At 40.7% G+C, this 22,284-nt stretch overlaps 1 protein-coding gene across 1 annotated transcript in view; it reads right to left on the bottom strand.

Annotated features, from left to right (window-relative positions):
• Nucleotides 1-22,284, bottom strand: part of wnt5b (wingless-type MMTV integration site family, member 5b) — a gene marked incomplete at its 5' end in the record, with an annotated part of 75,240 nt that overhangs the window by 30,912 nt on the left and 22,044 nt on the right. The window lies entirely within an intron of this gene.

The following is a 22,284-nucleotide window of genomic DNA, read 5'->3' as shown; positions in this document are numbered from 1 at the left end:
AGACATTCGGATGTCTTGCTCACAGAGATCTTAAAAGTTATAAAAACTACACTATTGTATGATTTTGCTGAACCGAGACGAAAAAAAACAGACATTGCTACACATGTGAGAATATATAAAAAAAAAAAAAAAACCCTGTTTTACTGCTGGGAATTTTAACAAAGCACTTGGAACATTAGCAGCAACCTGTATAGCTCTCCCAGCGCCTGTGGTTGAAGGTGTTTCTGGGTTACAGTGAGACGCTTTGAAGTTTCAGAAGGTTCCAGAAAGGTGGGGGGGGGGGTTGGAGGGGTTGAAGGGTATTTTGCGCTTGCCTAAAGTTCCAGGCATTTTAGAAAGCCCATGTGATATGCTCAGACAGCCTAAGTCAAGCACAGATCAAAAATGCTAAAAAGTCACTTATTGTTTCATTACGATTGAAATCTGATTTGGTTGCAGTCAGTGTTAGAGGAAAGGTGGTTGAAAAGCTGTGTCTGCCACATCGCTGGAAAATGGACAGGAATTTGTGAGTCACTGTTTGACTTTGCTCTGTGTAAAAAAAAAAGTGTGCGGTGCAAGAACCCTGTCTGACTTCAGGAGACCGGCACCGGATAGCAAACATGGCACACACGAGAGGTGCTTTAGTTTTGCATCTCTGTGTGTGGCATTGCTGTTTATCCGTTCAGAACAACTGGATAAGGCCAAATGCAAAGAACAAATGTGAGCGAAGAGAACAATCTGTTGCTTCATTCTGCACAGGATAAATTACTTCAGATTGAACGATATAAGCAACAGAAAACCTTTTTTCTTACTTTAAAAAGGAACATTATGGGGTTCAGTACAAGTTTAGCTCAAATAATAGTTTGTAAATGTATTAAAGCGCTTACATATTGTGTTTTTACACTGTAAAAAGTGACCAGTTGGATCAACTTAAACAAATTACTTCAATTGGTAACACCTAAAGAAATTAAGTTTTCTCAACTTAAATTATCACGTTTTTCACGATAAATGTGATAATTTAAGTTGAGAAAACTTAATTTCCAACTGTTCACTTTTTACAGTGTACATTAAAAATTATTGTGTTCATACTGTATTGCGAAACACTTTCTCTGCTATTGAGGAGGGATACGGGTACGTTTAGGGACAGGTTTGGTGGTATGGGCAGGTTTAAGGTGAGTTAAGGGAGTAGGGAAGGGTCCACAGTGTAATTATAGATGTAATTACAGAAATTAATTACAGCTGTAATTACATGCAGGTATTTGTTTTATTTTTTTATATATATAAGTGCAATTTAAAAACATGCATGTTCACAATAAGTGCATTGTATTAAATGATTAATGTTAGTACATTTATACATACACTTAATATAAAGTGGGACCAACATTTGTGGATCATTTGAGCTGTAAAGCTGTTTAAATTAATTTTACAGTTGGTTTATTGTTTGTGGCATTGCATTGTAATGGCAATGAAGGTATGAAACTGTTTAAAACGGTTCATGTTTGTCTTTTGCTATGATATTGAAACAGTATTTTAACGTTGTATTGACCCCATTTACTTCCATGTAAACCAGATTTCAGCTTTTTTAAGATGAGGAACAACATTATTCCAGAAATACTATTGATTGAGCTTAATTTGCACTGAAACTGCTTGATTTAATCTAATTTAATTCGCAATTTTGAAACAGGATTTATAAAGCAGAGTCACGTGTTGGTGGTGGTTGAAACAGATTTTTCTGTGGCTGCCGAGTCCGCGAGCGAATTCTGATGCAAAAGTTTGTGACTCACGGGTTTGGGTTTAAAAAAAGAGTGGAATTAACTCGGTGGTGAAAGTGCGTATGATGGCTAACTTTCTCACATGGCTGTCAGGTTTTAGTCATAGCTCTCATTAAAACTAATCCACAGCGGTCTTTTCACACTGCGGGCTGGATGATGGCCATATGGCATTTTTACAAGCAGACAACTGGTTTACTGCACATACTGTATGTCAAAAGCCTTTTTTTGAAGAAGCCAGATGAAAAGGTAGGTTTGCGAGTGAAGGCGATTCATGTGTGTGTGTAGCGTCTAGGCTTGCTCTGGTTTGTTGTTGCCAGCTCTCCCCCAGTGAGGTTGTGACAGAGTTTGACTGGTGTCATGTGACCTTGCTGGAAGTGTGAGTACAGAGGGGCCAGAGCCAGAAGACCCAATCTGTCGCCCTCTCGCCCCACCCTTCACACACACATGCAGGGATGGAAACAAATTTGCAAAGATGACCCTTATAGGTGCAAAATCCACAGACACGGTCCAAAATTTAGGAAAATGAAGGAAAACTATGTCTGACTTGGCTGATTTGTGCATGTCTCAGAGTGTTTGGAGGCTCTATTTTCTCAGACACACACACACACAAACTCACTATCTTAGACTATTTTTCTCTCTTTGGCATTTCTTTTCTTTTCTCTGAACAAAACGGGACTCAGGCTTGTGTTGCACCAGTTTTCCCCTTTGTTCTGATTGTATTAGGTGACGGGTCCACATGTTCTGGATCGTATCTGCTTTCATATGCAGTGAAATGCAGCTCTCTGGCAGCACTCTGGAGGCAGGAGGTCTGTGCATGAAAGAAACTTGAGTGCGAGACTGAAAACCACACCGCACAACAAAAAACGATATGGGGGAAAAAAGACAACCAGTGATTGGAAGCTTTGTTGCGTCTAAACCACCCATTTTAGCGTTAATCCTTGACCTCAAACTGTCAGGCGCACCTTTTGACAGTCAAGAATATAAGTTCGGACTGAATAGCTGCTATAAAATGTAAAAAATTAAATTACATAAATGCATAGCACCCGTCCCGGCTGCTGATTGATCAGTACGTGCTAAAATACACATTCTAGTAAAATTTAAGATGACAAAAACCTTTTCACCACACAGCATGAGATAAGAGAGGAAGGTAAAACAGGAATAGATGCTTGGGAAACAGGAAGGTAAAAGGGAAGAAATGCTTGCGAACATACAAAATTGGGTAAGACAAGATTTTTTTTTATTTCTTAGCCGCTTTGATTTTCTTTGGCTTGGCTCTATAATTTAAACTTTTTTTGTCTTCACATCCTAATGGCAATCACTAAGTTAAGTGGTCTGTATTTATATGTATCGTCTCTGAAAGGTGTAGGACCATAAAATGTTCGTCCAATTTTTGCATTCGGTCTGAATGTACGATGTCCTACCCGCCTGTCAACTTATTCTCATCCCTGCTCGCGCAGACATCTCACGTCACCAGCGCGTTTCATGCTATGCAGAGTTAGACAGACGTCAGTCACAGAGCACCGCAACCACCTTTTAATAGTTCCTCCTGAACCAAAACATCCAGCTTATGCTGCGTTCACACCGTAACTACCGTAATTTGGAAGAGATGGAAACCTGTGACGTTATACTCTTTGAGTGGTTCGTGAATTTATGTTCAGAGCGGTGTCGAATTTATGCTTTTCTATGTCAACTTTATCAACGCCGAAATGAATCTGCAGGAGTCAGCCAGTAGCACCTCACTGCAGTACACGAGATCCAGGGGGCGGAGTTGGATCCAGATCTAAGGGGTGGAGATTGGTAGGTTTAGGGGTGGGTTTAGGGATCAGGGGGTGGAGATGGGTAGGTTTAGGTATATGTAAGGTGGGAGGAGTTGGATCTGGATCCAACTCCTCCCCCTGGATTTCGTGTTCTGCAGTGAGGACCATCTCAAGTCAGCGCTCTTTAAGTTGTTTACGTTCATTATCGTTGTAATGTTATGTGCTTTGAGACATGAGGTAGTTTATCGTGTTTATGTGTTTAGGAAGCGTGGCTTTGGAGATGCGCTGAAGGGAGGGTGGGATCTCATGCTTTCAAAGCTAACTTGCAATTTCTAGCCGCTACGAAAATTGCCTACCCTACCTTTAAAAGGTAAAAGCTGATAGACGAGTGTGTGTCCGGGCTACAGGCCGACTGCACAGGAGGAGATTTGTTACTCGAGTGTGGGTGGTAGAGAGGGCGTGAGTGTTGTGTGTCGGGCTCTGAATCCACTCAAAGAGGGAAGCGATGGAAAGAGAGAGAGAGAGAGACAGAGGGGGGGGAGAGTGCTAAAAGGAAGAAAGTGGATGAGAGATGGATGACGGGGGGGACGCACACTACTGTAGCTAAAACCTCTTCACAGAAATACAGCAGCCTCTGCCCGTCACATCTGTCGAGACCCCACACAGCCAGCTGAGCTGCTCTCCACAGGAGGATATATTTTTAAAACCACTGTGGCATTTGGAATTATCTAAGAGGTTCATCCATAATGTTTTGGTAAGGTAGACACTTTTTCAAGCACTACATATACAAAAAGCACTGTAGGTCTGATGGGTTTGTAAATCCAGTGGAATTTGTAGCTTGCCAGATGTTTTTTTCAGAGTGAAGTCGGATCAAAGTTATTGGTTGAAATGGAATAAAGATGTATCCTGAGCAAGGTAGAAAAAACCCCACATGCTGCCAACAAGACCAGAAAATCTGGATTAGATAAATCTAGTAGATCCAACATGGCACTATAGCCATTACAAGAAACTTGACTTTACCGCCATACCACAGATTGATGACATGCATTAAAGTGAATGACGGAAACAAACGTCATTGTGACATTTAAAAGAATGAATGGGATCTTTATTTGAAAGATCATTTTTTTAAGGATCTCTCATTCTAAAAAATTTTATTTTGCTCCGTGTACTTCTAAATCACCCCACAAACAACTTCTTCTGAAGCCATAAGATTAAAATTATGACCTGAACTGACCTATGAATGTCACTCAAAATGACATTACTCAACATAACGTTACTCAAAATGACGTTACTCAACATGACGTTACTCAAAACTCTAAATGACGATACTTCAAATTTGTGTAAATTAATTCTTTCAAAAATGACGATACTAACTTCTGTTACAATTCCAGACCAAATTCAATGTTTGTCAAACATTCAGATCTTGAAAGCAAGGAATATTCTGGAAGAGTGCCACATGTTCAAAGTGGAATGTGTTGAGCAGCAACAGAATTGTGCTACTTCTCTCTCTCTCTCTCTCTCTCTCTCTCTCTCGGCCCTGGGTATTGCGTGGCTCTGTCAGAGATGTAGAAAAGGCAGTGTTACACAACAGGAAGTGAAGCATGTCTCTGGAGCTTTAAAGACAAATATACCGGTTTGATCAAGTTTAGTGCCGGGCTCTCTTGAGTCCACCTCTCAATACCAGCTCAAGTGCACAAACAGGAGAGTGCAGGGGAGAAGGAAAATAAGGAAGGATATTATCTATCTATCTATCTATCTATCTATCTATCTATCTGTCTGTCTGTCTGTCTGTCTGTCTGTCTGTCTGTCTGTCTGTCTGTCTGTCTGTCTGTCTGTCTGTCTGTCTGTCTGTCTGTCTGTCTGTCTGTCTGTCTGTCTGTCTATCTATCTGTCTATCTATCTGAGCCTGAGCACAAGAACAGCAGTAAAACTGTTACTAAAATGGACAGCATGACTTCAAGTGGTGGTAAAAGTATAACTAAAAACAGGATGCAGTATAGATGAGTGAGTCATATTAGGATCCTGCTTTAGCAGTTAGCTGTTTATTAACGCACGCACACCCACAGGGCTACATACTCCAGGCCTTTAAGGCAAAGTAAGTTTAAACTATAGTGTCAGCAAAAAGGGAGCAACCATTGTTTCAGCTTTTCAAAAGAACATATAGATTGGACTGCTGACAGGAAGTGTCTGGAGCAGTTGAAGGTGGGTATACACAGAATTAAAAATAAAATGTTGTAATGGTTGATCTTAAAGGGACAGTTCACCCAAAATGTCAAATGATGTCAGACTTTTTATTTTGTTTGCACTTTCCTTAAAGTCCCTGTAAAGTCAAAATTAAGTATGTGTTCTGAGTTTGTCATACCACCGAAAAATGTGTTATTAGCCACCCAGCCAAATTTCAATGATTAAAAAAGCCGCCAAGTAAATAAAATAAGCTATCAAAATCTCGAAAAAATGAGCAGTAGTCTCAGCTCTCAAACGCTGGGGGCGTGTCCGCTGGCTGCGCTGAAACCACGCCCACTCGCGGGAAATATGACTCGCGCACAGCTCGTGCATGTCGGCGCGACGGGAGGATGAAGGCCGAAGCGGACAGCGGGAGATAGTCGGTTCGGCCCCATTCACCAGTAACAGCGGATTATCAGTGAATTCCAGTTGTCTCCAACGAAAGTAAACTATCCTGATCTCTACAGAGGCGGGTGTGGTGGTGATCATCATCAAGGTAACGTTAGCTCTTCACAAGATAAATCCACCTCCTCTTGATATGATCATTTTTCGGAAATTTAAATAAGGACACCGATCTGTTTTCTAAGTGATTGCATCCAGAGAATACGCATTTACATGACGAAGGCATAGCCAGAGCCGTGGGCATAGTAGGTAGCTAGCAAACTGTAGGCTGTCTGATAGTAACTCGCGATTGAGCGATAGGCTTAGTGACTCCCTGCGTCATCAAGTAGGGGCCCAATCAAGCTCAGGGGGTCGCAGTGCGTCATCGAGCCCCCGTTTTAGCCCCGCCCAAAAAATCCGGCTCACAGCAAGGGTGAAAAACTGTTAAACGGTCTAACTCCACAATTTAGTACTTCACAGTTCTCAGTCTTTGTAACATGTTTTAGCAATACATTTCTAGCACTTATAATGTGTTTAGAATTTTTTTGTAGAATTGCCTTTACAGGGACTTTAACAGCTGACTACTATTAACTTTTTGACTGAAGGAGTATTAACGTCCTCCCTCACAGCTGAGTACTCAAGAGAAGACACTCGCCATATGAAGTCCTGTCTAATGACAAAGCAAAATTACTGTATTTCAAGAGGATTGTTATGAGGGACTTAAATTAGAAAAGAGATCAGAAGCGGTACTTCTGTTCCTAAAATAAATGCTTTACAAGATTATTATATTGCTTTAGGCCATTTGGGCCGAGCTAAAAAGCTGTGGGAGATATGAAACCAAACATATTGGGCAAACCAGAGCCCATTTTTTCCATCCCATTTCCTCTCTTTTTTTTGTCCTTCCTTTTTTTCTGACGAAACCTTCTCACTCTGTACCGACCATCCATCACTTTTCTCTCAGCCCACTGTAAATGCCATGCTCTCTCTCTCTCTCTCTCTCTCTCTGAGATTTAGAGGTTCTGAGTGTGACATGGAGAAGCTCAGCTTGTGTCTGCCTCGAGGCAGTGGTCCGACTCAGCCGGGGAAATTTATAAAGTGTCTGACGTTATCTCCATGCGGTATGCAGAGCATTCGTTCTCTCCCTTCCCTCTCTCCCTTCCCTCTCTCCCTTCCCTCTCTCCCTTCCCTCTCTCTCTCTCTCTCTCTCTCTCTCTCACCAAATCTTCAACCGTTTTACATTACTGTCATCTCTACCCTGTTCTCTAACACTGTAACCACCAACATTCTTCCTCTAGTGTTTCTTGCACTCCCCACTTGCTTTTACGTATTTAAAGGGGTAGTTCACTAAAACTACATTTGCCATTTACACAACCCAACAAAAGAAGAAATGTAGATGATTGCATGTAAAAGAGCATCCAGAAACAATGAAAGCAAATGGACAAGGATGCCGTCGAGCTCTGAATAGGACAAAAAGCAAAAGAGGGCGTCTTTTTTTTGCCATAGAAGAACCATTTTGGATTCCCCAAAGAATAGGGGATTTCGAACCGGGAAGTTCTGCAGCTCTAAAAGACTATAGTGTCATTGTCCAGCTGAAGTCAGTTCAGTGTTGATTCAGTTACATTGTAAAGATCATCAATTATTAAAGGGGTCATGAACTGAGAAATGAGTTTTGACATATAAGAGGTCATAAGAATATCCTGAAATTTTCAGAACTGAAAACGTCCTTGTTTGTCCAAAATCAGCTTTTATTGTTACCAGGCCTAGCGAACGGTGTGAAACGGCACGAGGGTGAGTAAATGATGACAGTTTTTACTTTTCTCACACACACACTTTCATGAAATTCATGTACTTGCATATATTTTACTCATAAAACCCACATGTATGCCAAGCTAATGTCCTGTTTGCTGTGCATCTGCAACTTTTTCCATCTGTTCTTCCTTCCCCCCCCCCTTCCTGTTTCTCTCTCTTTCTCTCTCTGAGCTGAGGCTGGATGCTGGGAAACTGTGGATAGTGTTTTACTTTTGTGCTGCCACTTCTCTCACTCTCTTTTTTTTTGCTTTGTCACTCAACACGACATGTCCTGTCACATGGTTCATTCACTCCGACAGTCACAGGGCCGGAGAGTGCTCTCTCTCTCCCCCCCACATTTCAATCTCCCTCTTCCTCCCTCTTATTTCAGCCCAGGGTCTATTCTGAGGCAGGAATTGGAAACTCAGTCTTGTGCTGATGTTTATCAGCCCATTCCAGGCCCTGCATTGCATTTCTATCTGAGAGTGTATCAGAGCCCCTGATTTTAGATAGGTATGATTAATGTTGTTACATACTCCATGGCATTACGTGGGAAGGCGAGAGGAGGATATACACAGCCAATACTTTTCATTATAATCTTCTTGTTTTGCTCCACAAGAGATCTCCACGTCTGAGTGGCTAAATAGAAAACAACACAAATTTGTAAATATGCACAGCCATATTTATGAATCTGTAAGGGTGTTTGGATGGATGGAGTCTGAGATGAAGCCAGAGAAGCACTCTAGAGGAAACAAGGAGAGAAAAAAGGTTGCTCTAGACTGACCCTATTAGGGAACCAATGTTAATACATTTCAGCAACATCTACCTACTCGTGTTACTACAGCGATGACACAAGACTTCAATTAAACCCAGGCCAGGCGGGGAATTCACACACCGGCCCCTCGACAACTCTCTGCCTTGATTGCTCTCCCTACAGTTGAGTCGCTCTAAAGCTAAAGGTATTCAACATACATCTGACCACTTAAAAAACATGAAATCAAAATGCCATCAAAATGCTTTTTGCCATCAAGTTCAACCTCATTCAGGTTTGGAACAACTTGAGAGTAGGTAAATGATAACAGAATTTTCATTTTTGGGTGAACTATCCCTTTAAGTTTAAGCTTTTATTACTATTTATATATATTTTTTAAAATATTTATATTAAAAATGTTATTTTATACTGTTTTTGAAAAAGATTTAAATGTGTGTTTTTTTGTGTGTGTTAAAAATACCAAACTGGAAACTGGAAATGTCTGGAAAAATGACTGGAAATGTCAAATTATGGAAATAAAATGGGTTGTGAATTACATTTTTATGTATGAACTAATACACACAAAGAGTTCCTCCATAAATGTAACCAAACACAGTATCTCCTGCCGTCCCATTCTCTTTGTACCTTGTTTCTTGTCTTATGTCTCTCTAAAACGGATTTGTCTCTCAGGATTAGAGCTGACATGATTGCAGATTTTGTTGCAGATGTGTTTTGTTTATGAGCGTTAAGTGATTCTGAAAAGGCCTTGCCACTTCACTGCTCCCCATTTCCGACTCCTGCAATATTCTGCCCGCTGATATGCTTTACAGACTTTTGGAGAGACGGACAGGGACTTTCAGACAGAGCAGAATTTTTAATAAGTGGAAATCTCCCGCACCAGAAGGAGGAAAAATATATATATCACGGTTTGAGAAAAAAAAAAATCATATGGGACAAACCTCAGTGTGTCTGGCTTTAATTCAAAGCATACAGGCGGCAGAGGACCCTGTGCTTTTTCTCCTTCAAATCATCTTATCCATATTTAAAGGATAAGACCTGAGTGCAATAAGTGAAAGCAGCTTTGCATACGAGATCACAGCCAATTAAACTGACAGTTTCTCATTCAAGGAGGCGAGGAGGTGGGGGTGGAGGGTGGGGGCTGAGAGTCAAGTCAGGAATTTCTCAAAAGTTGCCTCAGACAAAAGAATGAACAAAAACGGCTCCCGTACCATAATATATGACCTGTCCGGAAAACCAGGGGAAGTAAAAAGAGGGAGAACAAGAGAGGGAAAGAGAACTAAGAAAATAAAGTGAACAATGCTGGTACAGTTGTTGTATTCAAGCATGCAAACGCAATAGCTTTCCAAAACCTAGTGAACTGCATCACTGCCTGCATAGGCAGCACCCTAACTGATTTGTAACACGACTTTGTATGCTATAAATGCTCTGTAACGCATACAAAATAGTGGATAAAATAATGTATTTTTTACTATCTATATAAAATAGCATCCATTCTGGGAAGGATATATCTGAAGATACCTTTTATTTGCCAAAAGTATATTTGAAGACAAGTTACCAGCCTTTTGGAGAGACTTCGAGACTTTCAAGATGCCACGCCTATGAGGTCTTAAAGAGGACCGCTTATTCTTTTTTCACATTTTCAACTTTCTTTAGTGTGTAATGTTACTGTTTGAGCATGAAAAACATCTGCAAATTCACAAAGTCACTCCAAAGGGAGTTAGTTTCTTTATCAGAGCGCACTGTTTCTGAACTCCCTGAAACGCCTCCATTGTAGTCTTGAGTTTTCTTCTGGGTACAAACACGTCACAATATTACACATTAAATAATTCCCGCCCCAAGGCATATTCCCCCCCAAAAAGGGGCGAGGCCTGATTGAGTTGCATTAGTTGTTGAAACTCGTGGTTATGGTAAGTGCCTTGACAGTTGACCAATCAGAGCACACTGTGCTTTTCTGAAGGAGGGGCTTCATAGAGACAGGAACTAAACAGAGCGTTACTGACAGACTGGGAAGAGAGGTGCTGCAACAATGTAGCCGGCCTGGCTAACGTCAGACCTCGTCTCATTGAGACGTGGTCTGGGAACCACGTTCATTTTCTCGTATTTGAGGCGTGGTTTACGAATGCCCAGAGCCGTTTATTGGGCGCTACGAATGTCTATCAAATGCGCCTGTACGTAGCTCATAGCCAATCGTTTCAATTATACCAGATGACGTATGTAGAGCGACAGAAATTCGACGAGGAAGAAGACGATGGGTCAGAGATTTATGTGTACACGATGGCGTTCAGCGACTAAACTACTTACTTCTAAGGCTGCATCGAAAGGTAACTTCGCGTCTGCTGCCATGTTGGATCCATAGATATAAACAAACTGCTTCGGTGTGTCGCATAGACGTCGTCATCGTCTTGCTGCTCCCTCCCCGTTCTGTGATTGGTTCCCTTTTTGAGGAGAAAATCTGGCCCATGGTGTCCAGGCTGCCTAGCAGCATGAATAAAATCGCGCTGTGTGCAAGGCAGCATGGGGAAACCCAGGCTAGCAACAATGTAAAATATGTGAAAAATAATTCGTTTTTGAACATTTAAGACCCCAAAAACAAAATCAAGACTTTGTAAAAGGGCATAATATGGCCTCTTTAAAATGCTGCCTCTGGAGGCAGTGCACTACGGTTTTGAACAGTGCAAATGACTGTGGACATTATTTCAGCTTTTAAAAAGCTATGCGACCTTTTCCTTTGGCCATGAGTGAAAAGGAAGATTCCAGTTTTTCCACATTTTTATAACTGTGCCTACCAAACTAGAAGGAAAATCCAAACCTCATGATCCCCTATAAATTAAATTCTCCAACATTGTGTAACTCAAATGAAACTGTTCTCTCCAAGAACAGCTCATGACGATAAGGTCATTCTGAACAATGGCACATATTTACAGAGACACAGCAGAGAGAAAATATGAGGGGGAAAAAGACTAAATAAATGAAATAACAATCTTGTGACTGTCAGGCACTGGAGGCGTGCCAGCAAGCCGGAGCAGAGGAGGCGGCTCAGAAGAGAGAGAGAGAGAGAGAGAGAGAGAGAGAGAGAGAGAGAGAGTGAGGGGGTGGAGCCAGTGAGAGAGACTGTGAAAGAGAGGGAGAGAGCCAGGGGGAAAAGAACAAACCGATAGATACTGAGACAGGAGAACAAAGGACAAGAGTGTGGGTATTTTTGTCATTGAGAAGAAAAAAAAAAAAGCATGAATATTAGGTAGTATGATCGCTGAAAGGGAGAAAGAAAAACTTAGGAGAAGGACAATACAGACAGGAATACAATACAAAATAAAAAGAAAAGAAATGAGAGAGCAGATTGTTGGAGATGTACACTTCTTTTGAGAGAGTGTGGGTGTTTCTTCAAGCACATTTAGGTCTCAGTTGATTTTTATTGCAACAGATTTTAGCTTTTTCTTTTTGTTATATGGAGGTCACATTCATGGAAACATTTTCCAATGATTTCTTTTCTTTTTTTTATTACATTTTAATTTAATTTTCAATCTTAAACTATGGAAAATTATTCCCAAAAATATATAACAAAAGAGTGAAATAGTTAAACCATTTAAATCTTTATTAAAAATCAGTTTCTTTTCTTTCTTTTTTCAAAGATGATTTCCAAAAACAGCAATTTCAACAACCACAAATTTTGCCTCTGATAAAGTTTTTTCAAAGGTAAATTGGTTACCAAGGAGACAACCTTGGTAAAAAAAAAAAAAAAAAAATTTGAAAAAAAACCCCATAGGAAACATAAAATTGCCCTGGCAAGACAAAGGAGCTGACCACCCTGACCACCACATAATATCATAAAACAATACATAATTGGAGGTATGCTGTACAAATTTACAAATGTTTGAGAAAAAAAAATGCCTTTTTCTAAAAGTCTACAGGGCCAAATGTGCCTACAGTTGAAGAAACGTGTGTGTGTGTGTGTGTGTGTGTGTGTGTGTGTGTGTGTAAGAGAGAGAGAGAGAGAATAAGAGGGAGGCGCGAGAGATTGAGAGAGTTTGTGTGAGGTATGAGTGTGATGGTGATAGAGCTTTAAGTTCTTTGTGTGAGTGTGTGTGTGTGCTGGTCAATGCACAGCAGTGCAGCAGCTCTCAGCCGCCCAGCAGGAAAAATCCCATCATTCTCTGCATACCGCACAAATTCCAGCTCGGCTTTCACCTCCTGGCCCCACTCCTCCACCCTTCCCTCTCTCTCTCTCTCTCTCTCTCTCTCTCTGCTCTTACAGATGGAGACTCGACTCAATCCTCTTGTCTTCTCTTAGCCTCACCTTTGACTGCAGACCCCTATGCTCAGCTCTATTAACTTATGCCATAACAATATAACCACAATAAAAATCTGTGTGCTGGATGCCATGTTCCCATGAGGAAAGGACTGACGTCTTAAACTGTGCTCAAAATCTGCAATGAAAAAAATCAAGGGAGGCAAAAAATAATCCATATTATACAAATAAAAACAACACAAATATTACAAAATGTGACGTTAAATTGTATATAAATCGCTCGCTTTTCTGAAGTAACTGTCCAACTGCGACACCGGCGGGGGGTGAAGTTGCAGCGGGAGTCCGTGACTCTCTTGCCTCCCCTGAGCCCATTGACTTTTAACAGACCCCCTAAAGCTTGCGGTGGGTTTCAGTGGGGGGTAATTGGGAATGAATGGGGGAAAGTCACATGAGAGGAGGCAATGCCTCCATCGCGCTATGACTGGATATGACTGTTAATGATTGCATTGTGAAATAAATCCCACCTCTTGTTTTTGTGCGTGTTTGTGAATCGGTCTGAATGAACAAAATGATGGCGTTAATGGAAGGACATATTAAAAAGTAAGTAAACAACTCTATGTCTATGCTCTATGTCACGTCAAAATCAAACTTGAAATGGCCTGAAAACATGATGATTGTGGGGTTTTTTTTTGTGGGCAATCAGCTTTATATTGTTTGTCAAATTCTATACTGTTTGTCTAAAACACTTTTTATATCTCCCAAGGAATTTAAGGAGACAAATTTGCTACATAACCATAAACTACATTAAGTCTCTTTTTTCCTCCTGTGATACATGCGGGTTTTCACCTACTCAGCATATGAAGAAACTCAATTCATTACGCTTCAATGCTCATTATTATATCATTATATCATCATAATCAAATTGTCTGTCAGGCAGTACAATTCTGATACAATCCCTGTCCTGTCAACACATCATCAAGGATATTCACGGAGTCACTTTACACCATATTGAGATGGGAATTACACTATCATCATTATCAACTTGTTTTTGCATACAGGCTCATCCTGGGCGACTTGAAAAGCCCTGGTGCTTCAGCCTTGATAAAACTTGCATAAAAGACTCTTTCATGTCTCCGACTGCATTACGCAGCGCTTTGGACCTGATGAAATACAGAAAATGTCAGAGTCGTCGAGTTCATTATGACCTGACTTTGAAAATAAGACTCTTGACTTTGGTTCGGACTGCAACTGCTGTACAGACAGAGAAATCAAGCAGTGGAATCCAAACGACTGAGACCACTAGCGTAAGTGCTTCTTTTTTCCATTCTTTTTCTTTACAAATAGTATTTAAGGGCATAACAATAAAAAGAACAAGATAAAATAATAGAAAAAACTGAAAGTATTTTGATTATTAGAACAATTAAACTCTTTTTATTGTGCAAAAAATTGATTTTTTTTTTCTTCAAAATTCAGTTCAAATTAAAAATGTATTTCTAAATTTAATTTTAAACATTAATTTAGACTTTGAACCCCAGATAATGTGATCAAGCTTTTGAACCCCTTTGTATTTAAGGATTTCTGGATTTCTCCAGATCATATACACACATAATGTCCTCATCTTCTTTTAAATCTAGTGGATTGAGAGTGAATACTCTCTCAGAAGAGGAAGAGAGGAGAGCCGAGGGGAAAACAGAGCTCTTGTTTTGCCTTTTTCTCTCTCAGGGCCTCCCAAGATGCCACTCAGGGAGAAGCTATTAATCATTGACAGGCCCCCGTGGCTGTGTGTGTGTGTGTGTGTGTGCGCGGGGCCGTATGGACTCAGCACAGGCAGGACATTGAGAGTAGATGGCTAAAGCCAAGCTGCGCATAGAAACATTAGCAGCATTCTCCACGCCCACTGTAAAGCCCTCTCTAAGACCAGGGAGTCTGTCCCTACAGCAGGTGAAAAAACTCCCCACCGCCCCACAAAGAGAGAGAGAGAAAGCTCAACGGTGGCATGCATACACACACACACACATACGCAAACACACAGCTGAAAACTGATCTCCCACAGGATATGCTTACAGCCCTGGCTGCTGCCTCTCTCACAGACTGCCAACAATGTTACACCCAGGAGAGGGTATGTGTGAGAGAGAAAAAAAGAGTCGGAGAGAGAGAGAATCATACACAGGGTGAGGGGGAAAACACTAGAAGGAGAGAACGAGGGCAGAAAAAGGCCAAAAGAGAAAACAAGGGGGTGTCTATCGGGACAAAAAAGACAAAAAACACAATGGAAACTGAAGATGGAGGGAGTGTGGAAAAGAAAACGCGAGGAACAGACGGAGGCGGGCAGCTAGCATGAAAACCGGTCTCGGAGTAATGTAGCTTTAATCTGGTATTTCCTTTTTGCAGAGCGAGGGATATTCCTGGGGAAGGGTGGGAGAGTAACACACACTCGACTCGAGACCAGGCTGTGCTGCCCTGGCTGCTCACTGGGCCTTAACAAGAGCCATATCTAGCCTACGCACCTCAGACCTGTATTACACACACACACACACACACACACACACACAGGAAAGGTATACAGTCACTCTGTCTGACCCACCACCTCATAAATACAGAATGATATAGTCCAGGTGGACCTAACACTCATAAACACACACATAACCATACCAAAGCACTGTAATGTAAACCAAAAGACCACCGTATGTGAGAGTAGATGCAATATTTAATTTAGACAAATGAAAATGAAAGTACAGCCTATTCAATATTACTTACTAACGGGTAAAGATTATTGAATATAAAGAATATTAAAGCTAAAACAAAAATTATGTTTAGATTTTATTTCGACAGTCCACTTTAGACATTTTTTAGCTATAGCTTTAATAATAATAATAATATAATAATAATGTGTGTGTGTGTGTGTGTATATATATATATATATATATATAGAGAGAGAGAGAGAGAGAGAGAGAGAGAGAAAGAAAGAAAGAAAGAAAGAAAGAAAGAGAGAGAGAGATACCAGAATACACTTTATTTTAAGGTGTCCTTGTTACATTGTAATTATTATACACTTAATTAACAAAATGTTAGGAATAAGCTGTGGTTTAGGATTAGTTGCATGTAATTACGCATACTGTAACATTATGTAACAATAAGGACACTGTAAAATAGTGTTACCTCCTGAAACTTTCTCAGAGAAGTTTTTAAACTCATCCCCTAAAAACTCTCATTGTCTGATCCGTTTGTAGGCTAAATCAGTCTAATTACACTTAAGGCTTCTTTAGGCCTGACTGGCTGATTATGAAATATGTAGACTATTATGTATTAATTGTCTCAAAACCGGAAATTCTAATTAAAGATTAAAAACATCTGAAATGAGCCTCTGTTCATAACGGTTTTCCAGTGATAATCTGCTAGTAAGAAGATTAATAATCAGCAGTGGGTTACACGTTTCATTGAAATCTGTGTATAATAAGCAGACAGCACAAATGGAAGAATTCACTATAGAAATATACACAAGGTTAATAAGAAGGCGTGTAAAATGGCATGCATTGATTCAGATTACAGTCTTCCTCTCATGTGCAATCTGAGGTACTGTTACTGGGTCAGAGGTTATAAAGGTCCCTTTACAATTCAACTGCAGGGCTCTTTGTGTGTGTGTGTGTGTGTGTGTGTGTGTGTGTGTGTGTTTCTATGTGACCAACAGAGAGTTCAATAGTAGTGCATAAAGATTTGTGTAATTTTGTAAAGCACCATTACATGCAAGACATTCAAGGGATGAACTGGTCAATAGGGCCTAGTTGTAAAGTTAGATCAAATGATTAGCTAAATGGATTAAACAGAGCCAGGGTCTCATTTGTGTCTATGGATCTTTTGATTGAATCCTATGCTTAGATACAGTTTGACAGTAGTTACTACATTTCTATAGTGATCTATTCAGTTAAATGCTGTTGTGTATCACTATATTTTCAACCCTGTCATGTAAATTGGAGTGTATTCTAGTTTTTTTATTTATTTGTTTAGTCTAAATGTAGCTTTTTGTTCATATTAATATGGTCACTTTACTTTAGACTGAAGACAATGGTCACCAAATAGTTAATGCCCCTATATTGCCCCTAACCTTACAGTGTACAGTATAAGTTTGGGGGTCAGTAAATTGTTTTCATGTTTTTGTAAGTCTCTTATGCTCACTAAGGCTGCATTTATTTGATCAAAATTATGGTAAAAACAGTCATATTGTGAAATATTTCAAATGACTATCTTTCACATTTTAAAATGTAGTTTATTCCTGTGATGGCAAAGCTGATTACTTCAGTCTTCGGTGTCACATGATCCTTCAGAAATGCACTCTCAGATAAAAAGGTACAAAAGCTGTCACTGTGGCGGTACCTTTTCAAAAGGTACACCTTTGTACCTAAAGAGTGCATTTAAGTCCCTCAAAGGTACATATTGGTACCAAACGTGTACATATTAGTACCTAAATGGTACATATTAGAACCCTTTTGAAGGGTACTGTCCCAGTGACAGCTTTTGTACCTTTTTTTCTGAGAGTGTTGTAGTGCTCAAGTAACATTTCTTATTAACAATAATGTTGAGAGCAGTTGTGCCGCTTAATGAATAGTCACTACCCGTAAACTTAACCCTACCTATAGGTTATCCTTAAAATCAGAGGGAAATGATTGGTGAATAACACTGATGTTGAAGCACCTAACCCTGTTTGTAAGCCTAAACTTTACAGACAAACTCTAAACTTAGTTGATTGGAATGTTGTTTCAGGATCAACAAAGATAATGATCCAGGAACATGTTGCACTTGGTGAAATCAGGTTCTGCTAGCAGATCTAGTCCGCCGAGACCAAACTTATATACATTCTATTCCATTTACATTAATAAAATATTTTATAAACTATCCAGAGAGTTGTCATGACCGAAATATTTACGTGATCCATGATATATTTTTTTTCCAGGATTCTTCAATGAATAAAAAACAGCAATTTTACAGCACTTTTGTAACAGTTTGAATGTCTTTACTGTCACTTTTGATCAAGTTTAATGCATCCTTTGTGATTAAGAATGAATTTCTTTAAAATTCCCAACTCGAACGAATGAACGAATGAGCGCACATGTGTTTCCTAGCATTTTATTGCAAGCGCAGCTGAAATCTGCACACATGCATACGACTATCTACCCCAGCTGTTCGGCCTGTTGGCCTTTCCTGTGAAGGCGGAGTATTCATGCACAAGACACAATGGGCTATAATGAGTCCACACACCAACACTATAACTCCAGGTGAAGATATTAAAAAAAAGTGCACAGGGTTAGCGGACCAGCACAGATAAAATGACAACGTATTTCATCTTTTGCATTTCTTTTTACACCTCTGCATCTGTCACAAATCCTCTCTCTCTCTCTCTCTCTGGTTCTCTCCAGGGCTCGCTGCACTGGTGCAGTGTGGCTGTCAGCGGTGCCTTACATACTGTTTGAAACAGGGTGCTGCACCGTCTCAGGGGATTATCATGGCATAGCGGCACAACATAAAAGATGCTGGCTAATAAAACTGTGTGCATGAGAGAGAGAGAGAGAAAAGGGGGGAGAAACAAAAAGAAAAGCTTGTTCAATATGGATCAGAGTGTCTTCCACCCTCCCCCTTTCCCTCCACTCCTCCTTTATCCCTCTCCATCACTCTCCCTGGTCCATCACCTGCCGCGGTTGGTCCTGAGGCAGCAGGCGGGCGGGCAGCTGGCCAGACAGGGAAAGGCACGGCTGGTCTGGTCCGCGCTGGGCCTGGCTGGGCTCAGACCCTGTCCATGGCCTTCTGAGGCAGGGAGCCGCTGGCTAGAGCCGCTTTCATCCTCCCAGCAGAATTAATCACCAAAGCCTTCAAGCTGCCAACCAGCAGAGGAGACTGTCAGCCAAGAGGGGTTCTGGCACCAGCCCAGGCTTCTATCCCTGCAGGGGCCTTCTATCAGATCAAAGACTGCCACCATCAAGTCCTCCCCCCCCCACCCCATACACCTCTTTTTTGTTGATGTGGCAGTGGAGATGTAGATGGTTCTGGAGATTTTATGAGAAAAAAGATAGCTGGCTTGATGAGGACGTAGATACGTGTAATTAGATTCTGAATGTCTAATGAGGGATGTGCCGTTCCTTTCAGAGCTTGGGGAAGATGCTGAGCACCTGCTCAAAGCAAAAAATCACTCCATCCACTAGCACCTCCGCCAGGGCACATCCCCATGACAACCACAATCCAATGAGACGGCTGCCACACGGGTCACACAAGCCTCCCACAGCACTGGACAATACGTCTGAGAGGAAATGCTCTCGCTCTGGCCTGCGAGATACAGCTCTGTTCATCAGGTTGTGAAAAATGGTTTGTGCGCAGTGGTTTGCTATGGTGGTCGCCAAAATGCCATGGTTACTGGAGTTGTTACAACTATGAAGTTGTAATAAAATATTGCCTTTTTCATTCTTTACGACATCAGAAGTGAATTGTAGTAACAATAACTATGGTAAGTCGGCCTAGTATTATACAGGTTACAATTCTGCTTGCCATGGTATTTTTTCTAAGGACAAATACTGAACAGTCACACTGATAAATTAAGCAAATGACTTCTAACTAGGGATGCACAAAATATTTGAACCATATTGGTTATCGGCCGATATTAGAGATTGCCTTCAAATTTATCTATATTTAAATATTTAAAATATTTAAAAGGAAAATACACCCAGAAATAAAAATTCTGTCATCATTTACTCCTTCTTTTGTGGAACAAAAAAGGAAGATATTTTGAAACCAAATAGTTTTGGTTCCCATTGACTTCCATTGTACAGAAAAAAAAAAAAAAAATACAATGGAAGTCAATGGGAACCAAAACTTGATTGCCAATATTCTCCATCCGATCCCATCCCATCCCATCCCATCCCTCCATCCATCCATCCATCCATCCATCCCTCCCTCCCTCCCTCCCTCCCTCCCTCCCTCCCTATCTATCTATCTATCTATCTATCTATCTATCTATCTATCTATCTATCTATCTATCTATCTATCTATCTATCTATCTATCTATCTATTTCAGTCAGGGGAGCTTGAGGAATCATTTGCTTCTCTCCACTCTGCAGGGTTTTAATTGATTAGCAGCTGGCACAAGATCAGATAAACATGTAGATTTGGCATCTAGGCTGGGCACTGTTGCTCATCCGCCTTAAGAGCGTACACACACACACACACACACATACACACACACAGACACAGTATTTTGTCAGTGTGTTGTGCTTCAGTGGCACAAGGAGCCAGCGTTAGGTGTCTGCAGGGACTCCACCCCGCTGAAGGCAGCCGACGTCGTGGCTACTTATAGCCATGCCATAAATCAAGCTGTCAGTCTCAGTCACGCTTGCTGGCACACTCATGTTCCAGAGAGGTCCTCTCCACACGCCCTGTGCTAAACTTTCTCTCCGAGACACTGTGAGAGCTCAGCGTGCCGTGACCTGAGTTGAAGTCACCACAGAATATGTTGCAGGAATAAAAACAAGAACTGAGAGGCGGCTCAACATATTCAGTCGCTGCATATTCAGAGGGGTTTCTCGATTCTTAACGTAAGCGCTCTTGTCCTGGGAAAAGTTTGCTTCATTAGTGGAGTCTGGAAGATTATCTGTGCTCTGGTTGTATGGTCTAAATGAAAAGTGATTCAAATAAATGTTTCTATTTGAATTTTGAGCAGATGTTAGTGTGCATTTAAATTCAGCAATTTGATCTTTTATCATTAATTTACTAACATATTATAAAGTCAGTTTTATTATATTGGCTATATTGGCTTTTTGTAGATGTTCTCCAGAGCTGCTTTATAGATTAATTCAACTCATTCCATAATTTATTAAATTTACATAGTTATTGAACCAAAATGAATCCACACCGAACTGATTTCACCTGAATAATGAATGTTCATACTATTGTCTTTTTCGAGCTGATTTACGGCAGAATTGAAGTCTGTTTGCATCATTGAATCATTATTTTCCTGTTTATCACCGTGAGGCTGCTTTGAAACAATCTGTATAGTATAAAGCATTATGTAACTAAAGGTGACTTGACTTGACTACTGGCTTTGGCCATAAACAAAAAAACAAACAAACAAAATGATATCGATCAGATCGACCACAGTTAGCACATTAGCATACGGATGTGCTACATCTGGATATATAATCATGTTATAGATTTAAAGTTACTTTATAGTTTTCATAAGTGCTTTTGTCATTTTCAAATATTTCTATATAGTTTTAATTTATTAAATTTTTGGGTGAACCATCCCTTTAAATCATCCAAATCTCTTTGATCAAGCAAAATGAATCAAAACCCATTATAGCTGGCATATTTCTGCAATGTTATAGGAAAGATAGAAATGCGTGTTTAGCACTTTAGGCCACTAGGGGATCGGGCTGCTGGTTCCCTGCCGAAAGAAGCTCCAGGTCAGGGGAGAACCAGGTGCTAATGAGCCACGGCTCAGGGCCAGCTCCAGGGGCCGGAAGGGTGACGCCAATCTCCCTCCTTTCAAACTAAACAGAGAGAGAAACAGAGACGTTAGAAGTAAAGTAACGCAGCATTGTGGGTCAGACGGCACCTGTTGTCCACCTGACCCCACACGGCTGCTGCACACACGTCCTCATTCCCAGCAATCCCTCCATGACCAATGTCACAGCCTCCGTGGAGTCTGCCGATTTCACGCTAAGGGGAGGTTGGGGCAGGCAGGACACTTGTCTGTCCCGCAGCCTACTCACTGTCATCAGCCCCCTGTGGCTTGAAGCATATGGGAAAAGCTTGTGGTAAAACAGAACAGATCCACTCTGGACACTGGAGTGACATGCTGGGGCTTTATGATGGATGCCCAGGGCAGATGAGGGAAAGCGGTCGGGTTTGGCACGAACGAACGGATATAAAACGTTTGAACAACGTTTTGTGATATGGTCACATAAACCATATCAGATGTAAATGCTAATGCATCCCGATGCATCACAGACAACAGTGACGGACCTACTTAATACCCAATACACAATGTCACTGCATCAAAACAAGAGTTTTAGACTATAAAAGAAGACAAACATCTGATCGAAAATCTGATACATACAATGTACATTTACATACAAATGTGCAAAAATTCACAGAATATCTTCAGTTTAGACGATTTAAAAAATGAAAATGCAGTGTGTTGAAAGTATATTGGAAGGCAACAGTGTGGTGACTTTAGAGTTTTTTTCCCCCCGTTGTTGTGCTTAAATAACATGCAGTAAAACGCTGACATAATACGTGATGTATGTAGCCACAAAATTACAGACCCTGCTTTTGAAATCTGATCACACATGGTCACAGGAGACACATTTGAGAAGCATGTCGCTA

This window comes from Rutilus rutilus (genome assembly GCF_951802725.1).
Source record: "Rutilus rutilus genome assembly, chromosome: 4".
In the NCBI taxonomy this organism is placed as follows: Eukaryota; Metazoa; Chordata; class Actinopteri; order Cypriniformes; family Leuciscidae; genus Rutilus; species Rutilus rutilus.
The sequence above is the reverse complement of the archived record's forward strand: the minus strand, read 5'-3'. Positions and strand labels throughout refer to the sequence as shown.